Source organism: Vulpes lagopus, chromosome 2 (genome assembly GCF_018345385.1).
Source record: "Vulpes lagopus strain Blue_001 chromosome 2, ASM1834538v1, whole genome shotgun sequence".
Lineage (NCBI taxonomy): Eukaryota > Metazoa > Chordata > Mammalia > Carnivora > Canidae > Vulpes > Vulpes lagopus.
Window position 1 is genome coordinate 23,458,251 of NC_054825.1, and position 24,119 is coordinate 23,482,369.

The following is a 24,119-nucleotide window of genomic DNA, read 5'->3' on the forward strand; positions in this document are numbered from 1 at the left end:
GCAGCTCTTGTAGGGGAAAAAAAGACAAAAAAAAAAAAAAACTGAAGGGGGGGCTTGAGGGTGGGGCTGACAAGTGGTGTATGCAGGTAATTTCACAGAAACAATTGATGCTCTTCTACAATAGGAAATGAATGAGATGAGTTTTTCCCCAGTCCTCTGGGGAAATCATTCAAATATACACTCTTATCAAACTCTAATAATGTTCTTGCTTCTGCCTGTTTGCTTTGATGAAGCTGATAATAACAGAAATCTACATTTATTTGCATTTTTCTACTAGAAGCCACTGGAGCATCCCAGAACATAATTTTAAAGTGCATATGCCTATAAGTGGCAAAAACATGAAATGTCATACAAATGCAGGCAGAGGGGGAGGGGTTCAGAAGCAGAATTCATTTCATTTCATTCTCACTTCAGGAATGAGCTGTGAGCTTGCATCCCTCTTCTTGGTATCCTTGACCTGAGAAGCACAGAAGGAAGTATCTTTTTGTTAAGTCTTCCTCAGGCTGAAGACTAAGCATTTCTCCCCCAGTAGCGCAACTAATGCTCTCCCACTTCCATTTCCAGCCACGCTTTCCCTGCAAACACTGACAGAAATCATGTAGGGACACACAATGACAGTATTTAAAGAATTCAATGAAAAATAAGCTCAGAAAGGATTTTACGGATCGTCTACTCCATTCATTCCCCTGTACAGATTTGACAAATGTATCCCAGAGAGTGTAAATGACTTTTCCAAGACCACAAACCATAGTGAGACAGAGTCAAGGAAAGAAGGAAAGCTGCCCAATCCCTGCTGCTGCCACCGCCAACTCCATCCCTCCAACAACCTTAAGGCACTGCCTTAGGCTCAGAGCTCACCTCAGGGAATCCATCTGCTGTTTAATTTTTTTAAATTCCATTTTTGATTTTATACTTCTTGATACAAGTTGTCATTTTTACTTTGATTGAATACAGATGAAAGAGCACTGGTCCTTTCTAGCTCTGCAGTGTGGGGATTCTGTGATTCAAGTTAATTTACGTGAGTCAATCCTAAAGCCATCTGCAGGAGTTGAAGCAGAACAAAACTAGACACTGGCAGGTTCAGAGTTAGTTACTCTCTCTGCATACATTTGTAATTCTGTGATTTATTTCCGAGGGGTTGCACTGTGCATGGGTGGTTGTAGGAAGAAATAATTTTGAAGGTAAGTTAGAGCAGAAACTTTAGAAAACTTGCAAGGAAGAAAGGTAAAATCTCAGTTAATTCAAGAAACAAAACTTTCTTCCACTATGAGGCACAGAAAGTCCCCATTGGGTTTTCAGCTGAATTCATTTAGAGCCTCGCTTTTCGAATGCCATAAAGTGTGGCTGACTTGGTGTCTGTGCATTCCAGCACCACCACGTAGTAGCTGTGTGACCTTAGGCAAGTTACTTAACCTCTCCATACCTGAACATCTTTAGCCATGAAAGGGATAATCATAATGCACAGGTATTTGTTTTTGTGAGTACTGAGTTTATCCATGTAAAACCCTCAAAACAGCATGTGGAATAATAAGTGCTCAAAGATGTTAGGAATTCCTTTAAGTCATTATTCACCTTACATACAGTGCACATCAAGTTGAAACAACCGGTTTTCTACCAAACAATGATTAGTTCTATGGTACTTTCCAGCGCTCAATACCTTTGCCTCTACCTGAATATGTTTCCTCATTGCACCAAACTATGAGGGAGGAGAAAAGATCATTATTACTCCCATTTTGCATATCACATAACTGAAATAAAGGGAACTATGTTCAGATTTTATGTGGGGAAAAGGGATTAGAACCCCTGACTTTAATTCCATTGAAACTGCTATAGAAACCTAAAGATGGGGGACACTGGGGTGGCTCAGTGGTTGAGCATCTGCCTTCTGCTCAGGGTATGATCCTGGGATCCCGGGATCAAGTCCCACACCAGGCTCCTTGCATGGAGCCTGCTTCTCCCTCTGCCTATGTCTCTGCTTCTCTCTGTGCATCTCTCATGAATAAATAAAATCTTAAAAAAAAGTAAAACCTAAAGATGGACGGAAATTAAGATGGACACATTAGTGCCTCAGCAAGGGTTGACTTTAAACTGAACAAATTTTTTCTGTTCTTCATTCTTGAAGTCCACCCCCCTTCACTTGCTTTTCTGTAGATATCACTGTTCCAGGAACTAGGTATCCATGTTGACATCCCACTGACCTCAATGCATATTTAGTAATGAGACTCAGATGACTGGTGCCAGTGCTAGTCCTGAGGCCACCCTGAAGACAGGACCACCCTAGCTAGAAGCTGCCTGGATCATCTGTTTTCCTATAAAGACCTTCAGCCTCTCATTCCAGGCAGGCTTGCAATTTTGGAGGCATCAACCTTATGCAGACTCCTATGCCTGGCAACGTAATAATTTATCTTCCTTCTTTACCCCCAAACTCTGTCTTCATGTTACAGATTTCTGTTCTGGAGCACAGAGCTCAGTTCTCTGCTGGTATATGTGTAGTTATTTCACAGAAAATGCCCCAATTTCATCCTTATTCCCGGATCGAAGTTGGAGTGAGAGTTCCAAAACTAAGGTGGGAGGTGCTGATCACATGAACTAATATAATGTATTAATTGTATATTATTGACTTTCTACAAATTATTATTTTCCCATTATAAACATAGAAAATAACATGAATATAAATGATACAAAATAAATCTGGTCCTGTGGACCATCCTGTTTTGGACTCCATGTTAAATCCATTGAAAATGTTAAGGATTTTTAAAATTGAGAGTTGCAACCCACATATGCATTAGAGCGTTGTGGAATTTAGACTAACTCAATGGGAATCTGAATAAATAGAAACCTATGAGCAACCTTGTGTATTTTTAGAGGTGGATGGGGAATAGCTGTTGCTTTCTTTTGACTGTTCTCAATTACATAAGACTTCCCATTGTGCAGAAAATTCTTTTCACTGACCCCAAGGAAAGCTCATCTAATGGTTTGGCATCATTAGACTTGACCGAGAGAAAGACAGAGAGAGAGAGAGAGAGAGAGAGAGAGAGAGAGAGAGAGATTGGATAGATACATAGGTAGGTAGACATAAATTAGATACATAGATACATAGATGATAGAGAAATTTGGCCCTTCATGCTAGAACTCAAGTCTCAGAGCCACTGCTGAAAAGCAACCAAAGTTAGTCCCTTAACCAGTTCAAGTAGGGATGAGTATATCACACACACGGTTCTGTGGCAGGTCATGTGTTCTTGGCTTGGTTGTTTGTTTTGTTTTTTTGTTTTCTGTTTAGCTTAGCACTATGTCTTGAACATACCATAGCAGCATACTTGTTTCTCTTTCATTATTTTCAGTGATAGAGAGTATAGCAGTATGGGCAGTATTTTAAACAGTCTCTTCCTTAGTCTTTTGCTATAACACAAAATGCTGCAAATGTACAGAGTTTTGGAAACCCAAGTATCTTTCATTTTGAAGCTTACCTATCAGACTTAATGTGTTCAATTTTCACATTGCAGCAACTCTTGCTTCATGAGTTGACCCTTCCTGAGAAAGTCTTTGAATATTCTCAGTATTTTGGAAGGCTTCGTTTTACTCTTATGGGAATAAAACAGCCATTAACCAAGAGGACAAGGAAAGGATAACAGATGCAGAGAAAAGCTTTCTTTCTGTTTCATTCTCTTCATGTTGATGGAGGTCAACTGTGGGAACAACAGAACATTATAGCCATATATCTGAATATTATCATGAATACAGATGCCGCATCTTCTTTTTGGACCATTTGAACACAATGTAATGATAAAAATGATAACAATAAGACAGAGAACCCAAATTTTTTAAAATTCTTAAAGAAATTTCATCCTGTAATCAACTATTTCTTTGTAAACTTTAGAGGAGTTCCCTCAGTGAATGAAACAAAACTTCTTCTATCACTTAACTTGCTTTACGTCAATCTCATTGTTTATCAAGGTGTAATTTATCTGTAGTAAAAATTATCCTTCTTAACTTTATTCTGTTATATGCTGCCATCATTATAATTAATATTTTACTGTGGGTTTTTTCTCAACTTTATACTCATTTGTTTTCTTCTGGTTAAAATAGCTAAGGATTTTTAGCTCTATTCCCCCTTTTTTTTTAAGATTTTATTTATTCATGAGAGACACCAAGAGAAACAGAGACATAGGCAGAGGTCTCGAGAAGCAGTCTCCCTGTGGGGAGCCCATTGTGGGACTCGATCTCAGGACCACAGGATCACAATCTGAGCCAAAGGCAGATGCTCAACCACGGAGCCACCCAAGTGTCCCTTAGCTCTATTCCAAAAACACCCTTGTACTTTGTACAATCCTTCCACCACAACTACTGAACTAGTCTCAACACAATTGTATTACTTTTGGGAGAAATTTAACCAAATATTGGGTTGTGCATTTTTATACTTATTTGCATGTTGTACTACAGAGATACAGTGTACATGATTACATTTTCCTTCTTATATTTCTCTTGTTTTTCCTTTGGCTAGGAATGGCTGTTTTCCCCCTTGACTTTCTGTGTTCTGTTACTAATGTTCTCTTTGTTTCCTCTTTAAATGTTCTGAGAGAGTTGTCAAAGGCCTGTAAATGTTTTTGTTCAAATGCTCAATATTTTCACATACCCTCAGTGCCCATTTACTTTTTCCCTGGAGTCATCTCTTTTGCAGCTCTTCAACTTATTACTTCAATTTAACAATCTAACCTGGTTGCTGTCTCAGTAGCTATGGATTTCTCTTTCACCTCTTGTCTGGATGAGATTCCCTGGATCCTGGATCCTAAGTCCCATCCTTTGTCCTTGTGTTTAGTTAAGTACACTAGCTATTAGCTGCCTAAGAAAGTGCTTGCAAGTCCATTTTATAAGTCCTTTTATATATGGAAATTTACCACTTTTACCTGGTGTCAATAGTGTTGACTGGTGGGGTAGAGAATTCAAGTTCAGAAATCGTTTCCAGCTAACATTGAAGGTGTAACTCTGCAGTCTCTTGATATGTCATGACTACAAGTCCAATGCTATTTTCACTAGTCATCCTTTGCAAACTCCATTTACCTTTTGGTGTTGCAATGGGGTATACGGAGGGTGGGAGGTTTTGGGTGGATTGTTATCTTTTTAAATATCTATCTATCTATTTTAGAGAGAGAAAGAAAGAGAGCATAAGGAGGAGCAGAAAGGGAGGAACAAGCAGACTCTTCACTGAGCACAGAGCCGGATTGGGGGCTCAATCCCATGATCCCAAGATCATGACCTAAGCCAAAATCAAGAGCCTGAGGCTCAACCTACTGAGCCACCCAGAGTCCCATCTTGTTGTGGATTTTTATCACTCAATGATCTCTTTCAATCATGAGGACACATATCCTTCTATTATAGGAAATTTTCTTTATCATTTATTTGACATTTCCTATGCTTCATTTTATCTGTTCTCTCTCTTTTGGAGGGATTTTTTTTAATTCTATCTTCCAATCCTTTTATTGATTCTTTTTTGACTATCACATTTTTAATTTCTTTTTTTTTTTTATTTATGATAGTCATACAGAGAGAAAGAGAGAGAGGCAGAGACACAGGCAGAGGGAGAAGCAGGCTCCATGCACCGGGAGCCTGATGTGGGATTCGATCCCGGGTCTCCAGGATCGCGCCCTGGGCCAAAGACAGGCGCCAAACCGCTGCGCCACCCAGGGATCCCTCACATTTTAAATTTCTAAGCTTATTTTTGATTTTTGTTCTTATCTCTACTCCCATTTATTGGCATCCTGTTTTTATTTTATGACTATGAAAGGTTAGAGAGAGAATTGATAAGAGATTTTTATTTTAAAATTTTATTCTAATCTTTATATTAAATAAATTTTTCTGAAGTTTATTTCTTTTAGTTTCTTACATGTTGAAAGTTTTCCTTTAGTAACTTATAATCCTCAGCTATCAATTTGAATTGTAAGGTAAGGCATTAAATAGCTGATAGAAACTCTAGAATCAGTGGAGGTTCTTTCTGACTTGAGGCCTTCCTAGTAGAGTGATTGGATGGCAGATCTGATTCTTACTGGAAGTCCATCAAATCCTAAGGTTATTCCATTTCTCCTAAGAAAATTTCTCTAGTCTATTGCCTTGGTGTGTGGGAGTAGAATGGGTGAGTAATATATCTCACTAATCTTAATTCTGGAAACTAGCCAAGGTAAAACAGTCAGGAGACTCATGACTCACTTCACATACTTCCTGAAATGTCCATATTTTCTCTCCAGTACCTCAACACAAACTCCGGTACTACCACAGACATCAGGACCACCTACTTAATTTAAGGGGCCCAGTGCAACAAAAGTGTGGAGCTTGTTGTTAAAACTTACTAAGCATTTCAAGATTATTATGGCAAGTATTAAACAAATATGGGTCCTTTCTGAGAGTGGAGCTCTGTGTGATCATACAGGTTGTATAACCATGATGGTGGTTCAGATAACACACTCCACCCCCACCTCTGCCAGGTTCGGGTTCCTCAGAAAAGAACAAATGTGCTGTCTTCTAATAGGTTTGGAAAAGGATAACCATCTGGCTAAAAGGCATGAGAATGCAGAAGTGGGAATTAATTTTAAACCAATCCACATGTTTTCCACATTATACCTCACTCCTGTTTGCTGTGATTTTTGGAAGTTCCGAAAATCTAGACTTTTCAGGGCACTTAGATGACTCAGTTAGTTATGGATCTGACTCTTGATTTCAGCCTAGGTCATGATTTCAGGGCTATGAGATCCAGCCCCGCATTGGGCTTCATGCTCTTGAGATTCTCTTGCTCCCTCTCCTTCTGCCCCACTCCCCAAATTCTCTCTCTCTCTCTCTCAAATAAATAAAGAAAATCTAAAAAAAAAAAAAATCCAGGCTTTTCAGGGTTCCATGAATAAGTCAGTTCATGTCTTATAATTTCATAACTATTTCCCTCTGTAGCCATTGTCTACTCTTCAAAGTAAGGTATTTCTCTTCTTTCCATCTTTCAGAACTTTGATGACATCTGTTATCTGGTTATCATTTCCTCTCCCATTCTGTTCCAGTTTCTTTCTTTCTTTCTTTCTTTCTTTCTTTCTTTCTTTCTTTCTTTCTTTCTTTCTTTCTTTCTTTCTTTCTTTCTTTCTTTCTTTCTTTCTTTCTTTCTTTCTTTCTTTCTTTCTTTTTCTTTCTTTTTTTTAAGTAGGCTCCATACCCAGCATGGAGCTCAGAGTGAGCTTAAACTTACGACCATGAAATCAAGACCTGAGCTAAGATCAAGACTTGGATCCTTAATCAACTCAGCCACCCAGGCACCACTATCCATTTTTTTTAACTGTCATTTTGGGTACTTAGCAAGTGAAATATATGTCAAAGCATTTTGTTTTCCAAATCACCATGTTTGACCAGAACCATGATATTTAGCCATTTTCTTTTTTTTTTATTGTATTTCTATAAGATACTTTACCCTTCAATTATTTAATATGTATCCATATTCTGCTAACAAAAAGATACATTTTGCTTTGCTGGGTCATCTAATATTTTGAGTTCCAATATATTTTACTCCCTATTTCCACCTCCTCTTCCCAATTCTTTGAAATAAAAAAAAATAAAACACATTTTCTGGAAGATAGAGTTGACTATGTAGTGTGCTTATCGACCCAAATATTTCAGGACAGTGTATGTCTTGTTCCAGCCAAATTGCTGGCTAAGGGAGATAAGATATTGAATTTTTAATTGCAAGCCATTATGAAACTAGCTGTTTTGTATCAACCAACATATAATCAGTAGTTAACTATTCTCCATTGGTTTCAAGACAAAAACCTCAAATTTAATTAGAATTCAGAGGCATAGCCAAGGACTTGGTGACTGATAACCATTCTGATAGACCTAAAACTTGAAGAAGTTGGATGGCAATAGAAACTCTTGAGCCTTAATGAAATGAAGGAATGGATTGTGTTGAGCTTAGTGTGTATATGCACAGATGCAATATCGTTTTAGGCAGAATTCTTGGTTGAGGCTGCAAACAATGTTATTTCAGGCTTCCCTTGCTAAAGCTTCAGTTAAAATTAATATCAGTGTGCTATATCAGTTCCCAATTGTCCAGCACAGCTGAAAAAATAATAAACTATCAAGAGAATTAATTGGACCAGATCCAAATTCTCAATGATCTCAGCCATTTCACAATCATGGGAGCCAAATATAACCTGGATCCTCCAACTAGTAGTGTATTGACTGTCTAATTAAGAAGCAAAACTGTCTAAGGTGATTTAAGATCTAGCCTCATTCTACAGTGAGATAGATGTCTTGTCAAAAATCTGATAAAATATTCACGACTACAACCTATTTGACCCAGATGCCACTCAGCCAAGTTGTGGAGAGTCAAAAAAAGACTATATATTTTTTCTTGCAAACCTCTTTTATTTTGGTAAGCATATCTCTGTCCTGTTTTATTTCCCTTAGACTCTAGAAATGTCTTCACTACATTTCTTAGATTTGGGGAAATAAATGAGTATCTATGGGTAAATGTAAGTCATTTTGTCAGACAACTATTTTTAGGAAGGCAATTAAGGTGTTCTACTTGTAATATGGACCTGCCTTACCCTGGTCTTTCTTGAGAAACAGAAACAGAAGTGGGAGTCTGGGGCTGAAGATCTTGTTAGTCCTGATCACAGAAAATTGAAGGCTTTTAAGAGGTCTTTCTTCACATCTGCCTGCCAAAGGATCTCCCAGAGGTTACTCTTCCTGAAATTTAAAGCTGCTACCTTTTTAATTTTACAAAGTGGAGTGTCAGATTCTTATTTATCTGATGATGGAAAATAATCCTAAAATTCTTGATTCAATAAATTTAGGTTGCAAAGTATTAAGAGAGTGAATTCTCTGACTTCTCTACAGAGTAGATTTCCATTGACAACATGTGATTCCATGTCTTCTTAAGTAGAGTGAATTGGTAATGATGTAGAAAGAATAATAAACTAGGTAGAAATTCTAGTCTCTAGTTTGGTTCTGTGATCTACTTACTACCCGGGTGCTTTTGTATAAATCCCTTAGATTTTTTACATCTCATTTAATTACTCTTTAAATTGAAAGGTTCCTGGGTGACTCAGTCGGTTAAGTATCTGCCATTGGCTCAGATCATGATCTCAGGATTCTGGGATCCAGGCCCACATTGGGGTCCCTGCTAAGTGGGAAGCCTACTTTGCTCTCTCACTCTGCCTCTCTGTGAGGCATTCATGCTCATGTATGTATTCTCTCTCTCTCTTACAAATAAAAAAACAAAATCTAAAAAAAAAAAATGATTAATTACTTTTTAAATTGAGAATAAATGTCATCTGCTCATTTTGTTTTAATTTGGAACTCATTGTGTTACCTCAGTGTCAAGCTTTCTGCCACCCACTTTGTTAGATCCACCTGAAACTAGAGCTATTATCTTATTTTACTCCCCACAATAATCCTACTATTAGATGTGACATTAATATAAAGCTCAGAGAAGTCAAGTTACTTGAAGAAGATCATGCAGTTTATAAACAAGAGAAGCAGGATTTACAATTAAATCAATATGGTGACACGATTTAGAACCTTATGTCATACTACTCTGTGACTATAGACAAGCCATTCCACTTCTTTCTGATATCTGGTTTTAATCTATTTAATCTAATGACACAAATAATGCTCTTTCATTAGATTGTGAAAGAGTTATATAGGATAATATATGCATGCCAATTGGACCTATACACATGTGAAATAATATCAGTTATTATAGTTATTAGTGTAATGTGTTATTACTATAAATGTGTTTGGCCTCTCCAGTGCCTGTAACTTTGATCCCATTGCCATTCATAAGCTGTCTGGAAAGATTCTAAATAAGTATATGCAGAACTCTGCAATCAGGACTATCCTGTTCAGAGGATTTGGAAGCCCTCTATGTGTGCCCCATTGTCTCCTGAAAGTTTCATCCACCATTGTTAGATGAAGGCTGAGTACTCACACTTTCTTAGTGTGTATCACTAATGAGAAGCCTTCCCTGTTAGCCCAAACTCCCACTCTGACACCAGAAAGCATTTAGACTACTGCAGTTTGTTCTTCTTACCTCAGATTTTACGAAATCTCACAGACTGAATAGGTTATACATAGTTAGAGCTTGAAGAGGAAGAATAGGATTGGGGATAGCATAATATCTATGACAATGTTAGTAGATTTCCTCCTTTATCATATGGGCATTGCTTCTCTTCTTCCCCCCACCCCCATCCAGAGCAACAGAGTGATGAGACACTGTACTACTTCTTGAAAACCCAAACTCTGTAAGACAATTGCAGGTGGAGTGATGTTCTGGCCACCAGAACCCAATTCTAACTTTCTCTAAACATGTTGGTTAATTTCTATAAGTATTCACCTAATGCTACAAGTTGTGCTGGGGTCATTTTGGATGAAGATGTACACACTTTCTCAGATTAGGACTCCAAGACTATCATCAAATCATCTTAGGGTTTTAGGCTGCTGTTCAACTCCCCTCACCCCATGCATCCCTCTCCACCTCTCACTCCCATCAACCCACCCATCATTATCGGAGACTCCAAAGTCATCTCCTAAAAAGCCAGCAGATGAATTGAAGTTTGCTTTCTACAGCATGGCCCTCAGGGTGTCTGTGCAACCGTGCAACTGCCAGGTGTTAAAAAAAAAACAAAATTCAACTGAGTAAATCTTAAAGATCTTATTGGCTTTATTGAACAATTCATGAATTGGCCAGCATTCTACATAGCAGATAGAAAAGAACTCCAAGAAGCTATATAAAATGAAAGACTTTTATGAAAGCAGAAGGCATTGGGACAAGGAAGTTATACTAGTAAAAAGTGGATTAGTTGTGGCAAGGTCACCTTCCCTTAGGGGATGGCAGCTGTCTATCAGGCAGATTTCCTCAGTAGTGCTGACCAGGTGATTCCTCATGGACTAGTTTAAGATTCCATCTTTCAGAGATGCTCAAACTATAATTAAGCTAAGTCTCAGTCTGGTACATGAGGCTTAGCATAAGTGACTCCATTTTGGGCCTGTTGTCTTGTCTTAACAAAGAATTGCTGTCCTTTAATGGTTTTCTTGCAGAAAGCTGCCTATGTGAAATAGTTGCCTCTTGAGCTGGTCAGATCCTTATTACTGGTCTCCCCAGCTGTATGAGGTAGGATGACCCCAGACTAAGAGCCTGAGTTAAAAGGGAGCCTCTTAAAATAAACATGACTGGTTTCACCTTTCTATTTTAAAGTACTGCTCTGTGAAGGGCTCTGGCTTGCCATCTTTTGCCTTATAGCATATTTCTCCATAATAAACACCCCACATGAAATGAGACTATATACATGTAGGGCAGGAAGGCTGGCCCCTATCTGGGGACAGCAGAGTGACAAGGCTGCTTATTTATTTTTTTATTACACAAAAGATGCTCTTGCAACAAAGCCCTGGGAGAATTATTGGTGAATAGGGTAAAACCCAGAATGAGTTCACTTCTATGGAAGGATAAAGATGGTTGATCAGGGTGTCTTATAAGAAAAGACAATAATCAGAGGAGGTAAGGGCCTATTTTCAGTTTGCTTATTTATATCCTGCATATATTTCCTATTAAAGTCAGTGCCTTTGCAGATCTGTTCCCTAATGGATTTTATAAATACAACAGCAAGCCCTAAAAATGGAAGGCCAGAAGTGAAAATTTTGAAGAGAGAGGACAGGGGATATATAACAATATTAGAAGTAGCATTTAGAAAAAAAGAACAGAGGTGAAGACAAGAAATTAAATAACTGACATATTATATGGGCTCATTTCTGTTTCCCAGGTTCTCTGGGGCATGGCAAAAGTCTTGCTTTCCATAGTTTTGCCTCAGTAGAGAAATAGACACACCTTAGGTATTTTCACCTCTGGAGCATTTCAGTAGAAGAATCGTTGCTACATGGATACTGGACACCAAAGCAGGAGGATTGAAGCAAATAAGTTAAAGTGACTAGTCAGGGTAGCTTAAAAAAAAGTGCTAAACCAACCAACTTTAGAACACATGCCTGGCCTTGAATAAGAAATGTCTTCCAGGCAACGCTGTGAGTTCGGTGAAGGACAGGACTGACTATTGCCAGTAGCAATCACAATGGAAAATGCTCATTTGTCTTTTAATTAGCAAAATATTTCACACATCTCTTGCATTCACAGGTGGGATTTAGAGAGTCTCTGTAAGTGTGAAGGCAAATGGTTTTGTCTGGAATATATGAGGTTCACGTGGCCAACAACTGAACTGCTTTAGAGAATGTAAGACACATTTTCAATTTAACATATGGGTAAAAAATAACTTCCCTTTTCTCCTCCTCTCCATTCAGCAGGTCTCTGTATGCTGGAAACCAATTTTTAATATTATAGATGTGAATCAGTTAAGCTTTTAAATTTGGGGACTTTCAATTATATGGAGATTATTTTGGATAAGCAAAACAACTGCAGGAAACAGTACTTGGTCTCAGCAGATTTTGTGAGCCAGAATAAATTAGGTTTATTTCATCAAATAGAGAAATACTATTTCTTATTAAGTATCTTTATGTATTGGGAAATGATAGAATCTGCTAATCCATAACAGCTAAGGATTCTGAATAATCAAAACAGCAAAACACTTTTAAAAATATCATTTGCTAGAAGATGATATTTTCAATGAATTTAAGATTTAGCAGCTCAGTTTCACTTCCTGTTGGGTAATTTCGGCCTCATCTGGGGCCTTCAATTTAGCGATCTCAATTTGGGGGGCCATCCCTAACAGTTTTATGTTGTGAGCTTTTAGCAATAAAAGGCTCACAGTTCAGAATGCCATTTTCTTATATTCTGAGACAGGTCTGAGGCAGGTTGAGTTATATTACCTTGCAGACTGAGGTTAAAGACTTTTGAATGGGATCAGATGTAGGTTGATAAATTTGGGATTGCAGATATTTTCATTACAAGGAGCACTACCATGCTGCAGCTGGAACAATTGGTTTAATTAATCTGAATAAACAGTGGGCTTTGACAAACAAATAATAACCATCAAATTAAACAGCTTTCTTGGGAGAAAACCATCCAAAGTGGCAGTATTGCCTTTGGGCTTTTGAGGGATTCTATTTAACAAGCTGCTTATTGCATTTTCAAAGGGAGAAGGAGGGGATAGAATGCTTGTATTGAGGAATGGTGGGAGGAATTTGGCTTACCTGAAAGTGCAGTAATGTGAGAATCGTTGAATTTGGGAGTTAAATGAGACCTCAGTTGTCATTTACACCATCCACCTCTCATTATGTCCAAAGAAAAAAAGAAGATTGAACTGCAGAGAGAGAGAGACAGAGAGACAGAGAGAGGCAGAGAGAGAGAGCCCAAGCCTGAGCCTGAGCACAAAGCATGTCAAAAGTCTATTCTCACATTGATAAGAATGATCATGGGGGTATAGGGGTGATATAAGGGAAATCTATATTCAAGGCATTCTATTATACTAAGAAAAAGATTTACGTAACAACTTAAAAATCACAATAACAAGGTTTGGAAGGTTCAAATACTGGAAATTTCACTAATGCGTCATATCCATGATGTCCCCAGAGGTTTGAGATAAAGGAGCATCATTGATCTAAGTCACACACTGGGCAGGATCATTATCAAATGCATTGTTCCAAGAGATCTTCGACATCAAGCTTGAACCCAGATCATCATATTCCAGAACTTACTGTTCAGTTGGGGAGCATTATGTATAGTTAGTTATCATTCCCTATCTGCAGAATTCTTAGAAGGTTAGATTAGAGTGGGCATTTAAGTATTAGCAGTATAATGAGCTCAGCCTATTGTGACTCTGCCCACTGCTGCTGTTATCTCAAATTTCTCCTATAAAAGAAAGGTAGGAAGGACCAGCCCCCTGTAGCTCCTCCAGGAGGGGCTCCTTTAATCCTGTGATGCAGGTTGTGATACAACACCAATAAGAATTTTAATAGGTATTTTCCCATCTTCTGTCACCTACTCAAACTCAAGGCTTATCTTTCCATTTTAGGTGGATTCATTGGTACCTTTTTGTTAAGCTATAGGCAAGCAGAGGGATAATGGCCAAGATCTTCAGTGGCAAATAAACTCTGAAAAACCAAGAAGGATGCTCTAAAGGTACCACAATGTCTGAACCTAAATCTTCATTTCTTTTTCTTTTTAAGTACTTTTAATTTTTTCCTTTTTCCTTTTTTTTTTTAAAAGATTTTATTTACTTATTTGAGAGAGAGAGAGAGAGAGAGAGCGAGAGAGCATAGCGTGGGGGGAAGGGGTCGTGGAGAAGCAGACTCTGCCGAGCAGGAAGCCCAATGCAGAACTTGATCCCACTGAGATTATGACCTGAGCCAAAGGCAGATGCTTACCTGAATGAGCCACCTAGGTGCCCCTATTTTTATTTTATTTTTTCATAAAACTCTTCTTTCATGAAACCAGCAGGGCCTTAGTATGTCCTTTAGGATTTAAGTTAGGCTTATTGGAAGTTTTACTCTATAGACAGAACACAGATGCATTATTTAGGTGGCCAGTGTATCACTTAGAAGCAAAGGCAAACAGCTTCAAGACATCTTCAAGGCAAAGTCATTCTATGTGAAAACTCACGGCTTCTTCTCTTAAGATACATCAAAATATAGATGCAACACTTAAAAGTTGTTCTTTTTTCTTCTAGGATATAGAGTATTTGGAAGGTGGAAGAATGATCATGAAGTAGTGGGGAGGTATAGAAATAAGGGTAGGAGGCTAGTGGTCTGTAGGGCAGCACCAGGTGACAAAGTCAACTCATGAAAGCATCTTTGGTTGCCTCTTATTGTTCAGGAATACCATCTTCTTACCCTACCTCCCACATCAAGATAGAGTCACTGGCAGTTTAAGCTACCCAACATGCCCAACACATGTGTCAGCACACATGGACGTGCATGTGCACTTGTGCCCGTGCACACACACACACACACCAGTCACTTACCAAAAGAGCCACACATAACAACATCTCAAATTTCTTACCCTTCTCAAAGCCACTGTTTCCCATTTCTATGGGATTGTCTTGTTATCTCCTGTGTAATGTATTGAACAGCTAATAAAATAGAGTCCTTTCACATGTACTGCTGAATACTGGGAAATATTGTCAGTACCATCTAAGATTATGTGATAGCATTTACTCTGTGACACCATTCCTAGAAACATTTTGCTCACTATGTTTCTTTGGGGGGACACCTAGAGAAGAAATAGTTCATTAAAATCAAGGCCCAAAGGTCAGTTCTGCTCCTTAATACTCTGGCTGAAGTTTGCTACACCTGGCCTACTGGCAGGGGAAGGCAGTTTATCCTTCTCCATTCCTTAGGCTTTGCCCAGTAAAGAGCATCCCTGGAGCGAGCTTAAAATGTGTGTTGACAGCAGGCAAAAGCTTCTATCCAATTTTCAGATTAGACCCTTAAAGATGGTGTATGTGATGGTGTGTGTGTGTGTGTGTGTGTGTGTGTGTGTGTGTGTGTGTTTTAAACTTTTCCCCACCTTAGAAAAACAAGAACTTTCCACTGGGAAAGTTTCCATTGAGCATTAAGCAAGATTATGGCAAACAGTTATCTTCCCTTGGATAATTGTCTACCAAGAGTTCTCAACTGATTTGCAAGATGAGATGAGATAGTTCACGATATATTTTTTTCCTCTCCAGAAAATGCAGAATGCAGGACATGGACTCAATAAAGTGACCCCAAATAAGGGAAGCAGGGGTGAATTTAAAAAGATGCTAGTTTGCATTTCTTTCATATCTGCTCTGTGTGAGGTGCCTATATTTGATTCTCACACAAACCATGTGAAACAGGACACTGTTATACAAAGCTAGGTCAGGCTGGTTCTGTCACTCATGCTTTCCTCACTGTAAACTGCCCCTCCAGAGAGCACCTTTAAAAAAGTCATATAGAGACAACTGAGTGGCTCAGTCCATTGGGTATCTGACTCTTGATTTCAGCTCAGGCCATGATCTCAGGGTCCTGAGATCAAGCCCAGCATCTGGCTCTGTGCTCAGGAGGGAGTCCACTTGAGACTCCCTCCATTTCCCCAACCCCTGCTAGCTCTCTGTCTCTTTAAAATCAATCAATCAATCAATCAATCGTTTTCAAAATAAATAAATAATTTTAAAAATCATACAAAGTGTCAGAGAAACTGGAGAATTTTAAGTAAAAGGCTTTCCAAATATTAATGTCAGAGAAACTGGAGAATTTTAAGTAAAAGGCTTTCCAAATATTAAAGCAGAGAATTTAGTTCTCTTTTAAAACAAAGTGTTGATACGAGACGTATATGAGGATTTATGTGAGAAACAGATGAAAACCCAGATTGAACTTTTGAACATTTGAACTATGCAGCCATGGAATGGGGGCAACATTGGAAAACAGAAAATGGCCACAAGGCCAGGATTCTATAAAGTTTCTATGTCTACATCTGAGAAATTGGACCAATAGTCCTCAGAAAAGCTGTAGAGTTCTACAGTTCTGCTATATGGAAGTAATGCTTCCCAAGCTGTCTGGATTTTACCTGTCTGCACTACACCCTCCTGGCCAATGCTGGATTCACTCAGATGGCATTACATAACTTTTGTTTTAAAAATCCAATGCTTACTATTGATGGACATCTGGACTCTTTCCATATTTTAGCTATTAAAGCATTGCTTCTATAAACATTGGGGTGCATGTACCCCTTTGAATCACTATTTTGCAACCTTCGAATCATTATTTTGCACCTAGTAGTGCAATTGCTGGGTCGTAGAGTAGTTCTATTTTTAACCTTTTGAGGTTAAAGTGTGTTCCAGAGGGGCTGCACCAGTTTGCATTTCCACCAACAGTGTAAGAGGTTTCCCTTTCCCTGCATCCTCGCCAACATCTGTTGTTTTCTGTGTTGTTAATTTTAGCCATTCCAACCTGTGTGAGGTGATATCTCATTGTGGTTTTGATTTGTATTTCCCTGATACTGAGTGAGGTTGAACATTTTTTGTGGGTCTTTTACCATTTATATGTCTTCTTTGGATAAATGTCTGTTCATGTCTTCTGCCAATTTCTTGAATGGATTTATTTTTTGGATGTTGAGTTTAATAAGTTCTTTATAGATTTTAGATACCAGACCTTTATCTTATATGTCATTTCCAAATATCTTCTTGCATTCCCTAGGTTGCCTTTAGTTTTGTTGATTGTTTCCTTTGCTGTGCAAAAGGTTTTTATCCTGATTAAGTTCTTTTTTTTTTTTTCCTGATTAAGTTCTAATAGTTCATTTGTGCTCTTGTTACCTTTACTTCTGGAAACACATCTAATAAGACAATGATATGGCAGAGGTCAAAAAGGTTGCTGCCTGTGTTCTTCTCTAGGATTTTGATGGATTCCTGTCTCACATTTAGGTCTTTCATGCATTTTGAGTTTATTTTTATGTATGGTGTAAGAAAGTGATCCAGTTTCATTCTTCTGCATGTGGCTGTCCAATTTTCTCAATGCCATTTATTGAGGAGCTCTATCTTTTCTCCATTGGGTAGTCTTTCCTGCTTTGTCAGCAATTAGTTGCCCATAGAGTTGAGCATCCATTTCTGGGTTCTCTATTCTGTTCCACTGATCTATGTGTCTGTTTTTGTGCTGGTACCATAATGTCCTGATGATCACAGCTTTGTAATACAGCTTAAAGTCTGGAATTGTGATGCCACCAGCTTCGGTCTTTGTTTTCAACATTACTTTGGGGTCTTTTCTGAATTCATTTAAATTGTAGAATTGTTTGTTCCAGCTCTGTGAAAAATGCTGGTGTATTTTGATAGGGATTGCATTAAATGTGTAGATTGCTTTGGGTAGCATAGACATTTTAACAATATTTGTGATTCCAATCCATGAATATGGAATATTTTTCCATTTCTTTGTGTCATCTTCAATTTCTTTCATACCTGTTCTATAGTTTTCAGAGTACAGATATTTTACCTGTTGGTTAGGTTTATGCCTAGGTACTGTATAGTGTTTGGTGCAATTGTAAACATGATCAATTCCTTGATTTCTCTTTCTGCTGCTTCATTGTTAGTGTGTAGAAATGTAACAGACTTCTGTGCACTGATTTTATATCCTGCAACTTTGCTGAATTCTTGTATTAGGTCCAGCAATTTTTTGGTAGAGTCTTTCATGTTTTCCACATAGAGTAACATAGGTAAGGAAATATAAAATAAGATAAAAACAGAGAGGGAGGCAAACTATAAGTGACTCTTAAATATAGGGCACAAACCGAGGGCTGCTGGAGGGGAGGCAGGTAGGGGAGATGGGGTAATTGCATGATAAGCATTAAGGAGGGCATTTGGTGTAATGAGCACTGGGTGTTATGTGCAACTGAATCACTAAATCTATGAATCACTAAATTCTATCCCTTAAATTAAAAATACAGTATATGTTAACTAAATTGAATTTAATTTTTTTAAATGTAAACAAAAAAGAAGAAGAAGAAAAGTTCATGCTTGCTATCTTAAAGCTAAACAGGCATGAATCTGTAGTGTAGTTTTTGAGTGCACTTATAAGGAGCATTGGAAAGAGCCCCTAGGGACCATCTGGAATAGTTCTCTGTAGTCACTGTGGTTATATTCCAGTTGCATCTTTGAATCAGAACTTTAGTCGGTAATTTGAGTATTGTTGAAAAATTTTAAGTAAGACCTCTATGAAACATCAGAAAAGCCATGTCTTTAGCATGCAATACTCCATATAACTACCAAAAATTGTTAAAATTATATGGCATGAGATCTAGCTTAGGATAAAAGATTAGCATGGATTTAGCATACTTTGGGTCACATGTCAGAAAAATAATCACAGATTGGACAAAACAATGTCATTTTTCTAGGAATCATGAGCTCAACTTCTGTTAAACATTTATCTATTGCTTGTAAAGGCCATAAGAATCATTATTTTTTCTAGCTCCTTTTTTATCATCTGTACATATATTAACAACAGCATATTATTTATTGCACATTATACATATTCCTAATGTCTATTTTGCATAACATTTTTATTATATTCCCATAAGATTATATTATTTGAAATGCTATTCATCAATATTAAATACAATTAGGCTTATTTTGGTTGTAACAGAGAAATCAATTGAAGTAAAATAGAGAAATGAAGTTTAAGGATATACTAGTGATGCAATGAACCCAAGGGCAAGATCTCAGGAGTGAGCTGGAAGCAGAAGACTATAGTGTTCTCAGGACAACCTCTTTTTGTTGTTTGTTTGTTTAGTTTTGCTCCTGTTCCTGTTAGGTACACTTCATTCATCTCATGCTCCCAGTAGATCAGTTTCCATTTTCCCATATCCTCGGTTCATGTGGAATAAAAAACTAAAAAGTGAGGGAGGTGCAGCGGCTCTGGTTGGGTACTGGGATGCAGAACAGCGGGGATTCAAGGCAGCTTCACCAACAGGGGTCGTTGTTGAAGCCTGCAGGGTCTTCAAGGGTCGAATAGCGGTGGGATCCTCTTGCTCTCCTTTTCAATCGTGGGGAGAAGTTGTGGCAGAGGGGATCCTTCTAGATGTTAACCCGTGCCAGTTTAGGGGATAGAGTGACACAGGTAAAATGCTTTCTACACTCTTCTATGTGTCCATCCATTGGGTTTTGTGTTCCATCCCTAATTGTACTCTGGAGCACACCCAACATTTTCAGTAGTTGTTAAACAGTTCTTTTTGAGGAGGTCTGATAGGGAGGACTTCTTAGTCCACCATCTTGCTGACCTCTGCCTTAAGTCTCTCGTAAGTATTTTAATGGTTAAATAATATTCCTCAAGGTTAACATACTGTCATTTTATTCCATTTACCATTCTCCTATTGGAGTGTTGATGGATATATTTTCATTTCTTGTTGGTATTACAGATAAAGATGTAATGGTCAAGTTACTTTTTAGACAGTGAAAACTCTAAATAATTGTTGACTCAAAATCAGGTTTTGCTAAGTAAAATGTGGCTTTTACAAGCCAGTTGAAGAATTAAATATAAACAGAAACTTTGAGGAATATAGACAGTACTATAAGTCATAAGGTATTTTTTTAGAGTATTCACCCTCTTTTTAAAAAGATTTTATTTATTTTAAAGAGATAGAGTAAGAGAGACAGGAAGAAAGAACATGGGGGCAAAGAATAAAGGGAAGCAGACTCTCTGCTGAGCAGGGATCTCAGTGTAGGGCTTGATCCCAGGACTCAGGGATCATAACCTGAGTCAAAAGCAGATGCTTAACCAACTGAGCCACCCAGGCACCCCTAGAATGTTGGTTAGATGCCACAAAGTAGGTGGCAATGCCTTAACCATATGCATATTGTCAGGCCCAAGAGCCTATTCTGTCGTTGTCAAGGGGAGTGCTAACCTTCTTTCCTTTCATACAACACTTATGAAATGCAAACTTGAGGTGTCTTCAAATGTTCCACGATGTAAGTATTTGCTGAAACTCACTAATGTATAAAAAGTGTGATCCTGGGGTGCCTGGATGGCGCAGTCAGTTGAACATCCAGCTCTTGGTAGCCACTCAGGTATTGATCTCAGGATTGTGAGATCAAGCTGCATGTTGGGATTTGAACTCTGCAGAGGCTGCTTGGGACTCTCTCTCTCTCCCTAAAATAAATAAATAAATAAGTAAATAAATAAATAAATAAATAAATAAATAAATCTTTTTTCTTTTTTAAAGTGTGACTTTAAACATCAGTCTCATTAATAGTAGATTTGTGTGAATGAGCCTAAATCATATTTATAATACTCATGCAAAATAAAGTTATTACTTTAAAAAACCTGCAGTAAAAATGAACAAGTGTTTCTCAATAAAACCCTGGCAGATCTTAATTCTCAGTAACTAGTTATAATAGCAACCCTTTGCATATAACCAACTAATTAACGAACTTGAATCCTTAAAAATCAGTTGGTTCCTTTTAGTAGATTAAACATATCTCCATACAATGACATTTATTCTAATGTGCTCAGAAAACCTTTCTTCCTAGAGAGAGTCAAAAGTAAGTTTGAACCCAAAGCTAAGTCAAAAGATGATAATTCCCCAATTACTGGAGTGTAAATTAACAGTATTTCTCTGTCTGATACTCCCTGCATATGTAGGAAGAGGGAGGATGCATTATTGTTTACTTTCAAGAGGCTTCTAATTTTTTTTTAGATAAAGATACATAAAATGTATTTAGCAAGTATAATTTCTGCAGCTTAGCTGCTTTTCCTGCTCTGAGTCTGACCAGGAGATTTCCCAAACTCTATTGTGGTTGGCCTTAACTCAGATAGCTTCTGCTTCTAAAAGCTAGGCTATTAAGTCCTCTTTATATAATTATCATACTGAAAATGACTATAATCTATCTTCTATTAGAGTCAATAAAAGTTGCAAACAGATATTGGGAAAAGACAGTTGAAATTAAACTCATGGGGATCTCTTTATTTTCATGTTAACCCAAAGAAGTGATAAAGGTTTCCTCACAGGACCCTGTGGAGCATTGTCAGCTCTTACCTACTAAGGTAGTGATGCTAATAAGTTGTGAAAATGTAGCCCCTTTTTTGTACATAGTTATATAACAGGAATGAGATTAGTCTTCAAAATGTGTCATCTACTTCCCTTTAATGATGCTGGTGATGATGCCAAAGACAAGCTATTATTAACTACTCCCTGTCTTCAGGGCATTCATGTAGTTGCTTTACATCTTTATGTGCTTTTCATTTTCTTTCTTTCTTTCTTTCTTTCTTTCTTTCTTTCTTTCTTTCTTTCTTTTTTTTTTTAAAGTAGGCTCCATGCCCAGTGTGGAGCCCAATGTGGAGCTTAATTAAACTCATGACCCTGAGATCAAGACCTGAGCTGAGATCAAGAGTCAGACACTTAACTGACTGAGCCGTCTAGATGGCTCCGTGCTTTTCATTTTTAAATCTTTGTAACAAATCTATGGTATTAATGCTCATTTTAGGCCCATTTTACAGATAAGGAAAAAGTTTAAGCTCATGATTCTACAAAGGTTGTGTGGTAGAGCCTAGGTTGGATCTAGGCAGTGTATTTCCAAATACAAATGTTTTACAACTCTATTCTTCTGCCTTGGGTAGAAATTGCCCATGAAACTATCAAATTCTCTCAGATTGCCAAAAGAAAAACCTATTTCAATTAGCATTTATCAAGTACTTGTGTAAAGAGCATCAAGTATGTATGTATTTTATAGAAGTAATTGTGAGACAAGTGGAGTCACATCACCTTGTTTTGTTCAGACAAGTCTCTTAGTCAGCTCTGGCTGCCCTAATAGCATACCATACACAGGATGGTTTAAACAGCAGAAAATCATTTCTTAGACATCTGAAGATTGGGAAATCCAGATCAAGTTGTTTGTCAGTTAGGTTTCTGGTGGGGACTCTCTTCCTGGCTTATACACAGCTGCCTCCTTGTTGTGTCCTCACATAGTCTTTCCTCTGAGCACACATTTGAAGAGAGAGAGTAAGCAAGCTCTGTAGTGTCTCTACTTATAAGGAGACTATTACCGTTATGAGGGCATCATGACCTCATCTAATCCTTATTAGTTATGGTTCTCCAGAGAAACAGAACCAATAGGACATATATAGATATACAGGTTTTCCCAGCTATTCCAAAGTAGCCCAAATCAACTATCTTATAAACTCAACTATCCTATAAACTATCCTATAAACTCCACTTATCCTTTCAGATGTTCCAGCCACACTTTGTGTGAAAAATTCATGCAAGACCAATAAAACAGTGTTCCGGAGCCAGGATACTGTTCTCTTAATAATTGACATCCAGCAGATAGAAATTCTCCAATTCAGTGGTACAAGTCTAAGGATCAAGTATCAGGTGCTAGCTCCAGGGATGGAGCAGGACCTAGGTTCCTAGGTCCAGTTCTGTAAGAAAAGGGGGAACCTGTTTTATCTACTGCTTCTCTGGAAATCTTGAATGGCATCAATGAGAGCCCACTTCTAACATTTGTCATGTTATTTAACAAGATTGTAGTTTCATCAATAAAGTCTGTTTCTGAAATTGCTAATTAATGAAGCATTTGTTTCCTATTGGGACATGAACAACAAAAATACTTAGAGTAGTTGCTTCCTGATTAGATAGTTAGTCCTCCCAGAGTCTGAATTCCTGTTGAAATCAACTAAGCTGCTGCTTTAGAAACAACCATGCATACAGAATATCAAAAGCATACCTGCACACATAATACTACATTGCCCCATTCAAGGAAGGACAGACTACAGACAAAGCAAATAACATTTATTCCTACTGTCCTAGAGGAATAAATGTATGTAAACATTTACTGTAATAGTAAAAAGGATATTCCAACTTGAGAAGTTTTCATATTTCAATGAATGGAAGATATTTATTGTAAGATGCCCTTTTATTTTATGTGTTTCAGGAAGAAAACCAAAACTGCCTAAGATGGGGAGGTTGGTAGGGAAGTGGTGCCTAAAGCCCTGATACCAAGCCTTAAAAGGGAAGCTAGAAATAAACTCAACAGGCAGGAAGAGACCACAAGCAAACATGCATGTCTAAAACTTGGCACCAAGCAGAAAAGGAAGAAAAATTTGCCCTGAACATACTTTTATTTTACAAAGCACATATTCATTGGGGTTTAAAGGCTGAGGAAAGGCTACCAGTGTAGTCCCCAAACCTCAATGAATGTAAAGTGATCTCTCAGGTGGTTAGCAGCCACCAGGTGACTGGCCAATGTAAATCATCTCTGAAAAAAACCTGTATCAATAGAGACAAATAGCAATTGTCTGGACACTGTTGATTCTAAGGTACATACTAATTTCAGGGAAATTAACATGTGAAAAATATGTGAATATTGTAGTCAATGGAAGTTTGGATAATTATTAATTCATTTGCTTACTTGCATTAAAGAATCTCTTAGACAACAGTTTTCCTTTACAAAGGGCATTACAATACCATAGATCAGTTGAGTATATTCTGGGTTTGGTTAAATAATAATGATTGAATATATCTATTTATGGTGTGAAAGAAACCATGAAAGGAGATAATTTCAAGGCTGTATTCTAATATCTCACTGGCACTGAACTCACCTGGCTCACAGAAAAAGGCTTCCCTTTTGTTGACTTGTCATCAACCTTCTCTAATGGAAAAGAAGCCTTTTGTGGAGTAGGCCTCTGGGAAACCTCTCTTACAATTTAAC

General features: G+C 37.8%; 1 non-coding gene across 1 annotated transcript; it reads right to left on the minus strand.

Annotated features, from left to right (window-relative positions):
* Nucleotides 1–20,213: 20,213 nt before the first annotated feature.
* On the minus strand, nucleotides 20,214–20,339 carry LOC121486026. Its single transcript, XR_005986508.1, has one exon. It is a non-coding gene; the product is annotated as a U6atac minor spliceosomal RNA (small nuclear RNA).
* Nucleotides 20,340–24,119: the final 3,780 nt, after the last annotated feature.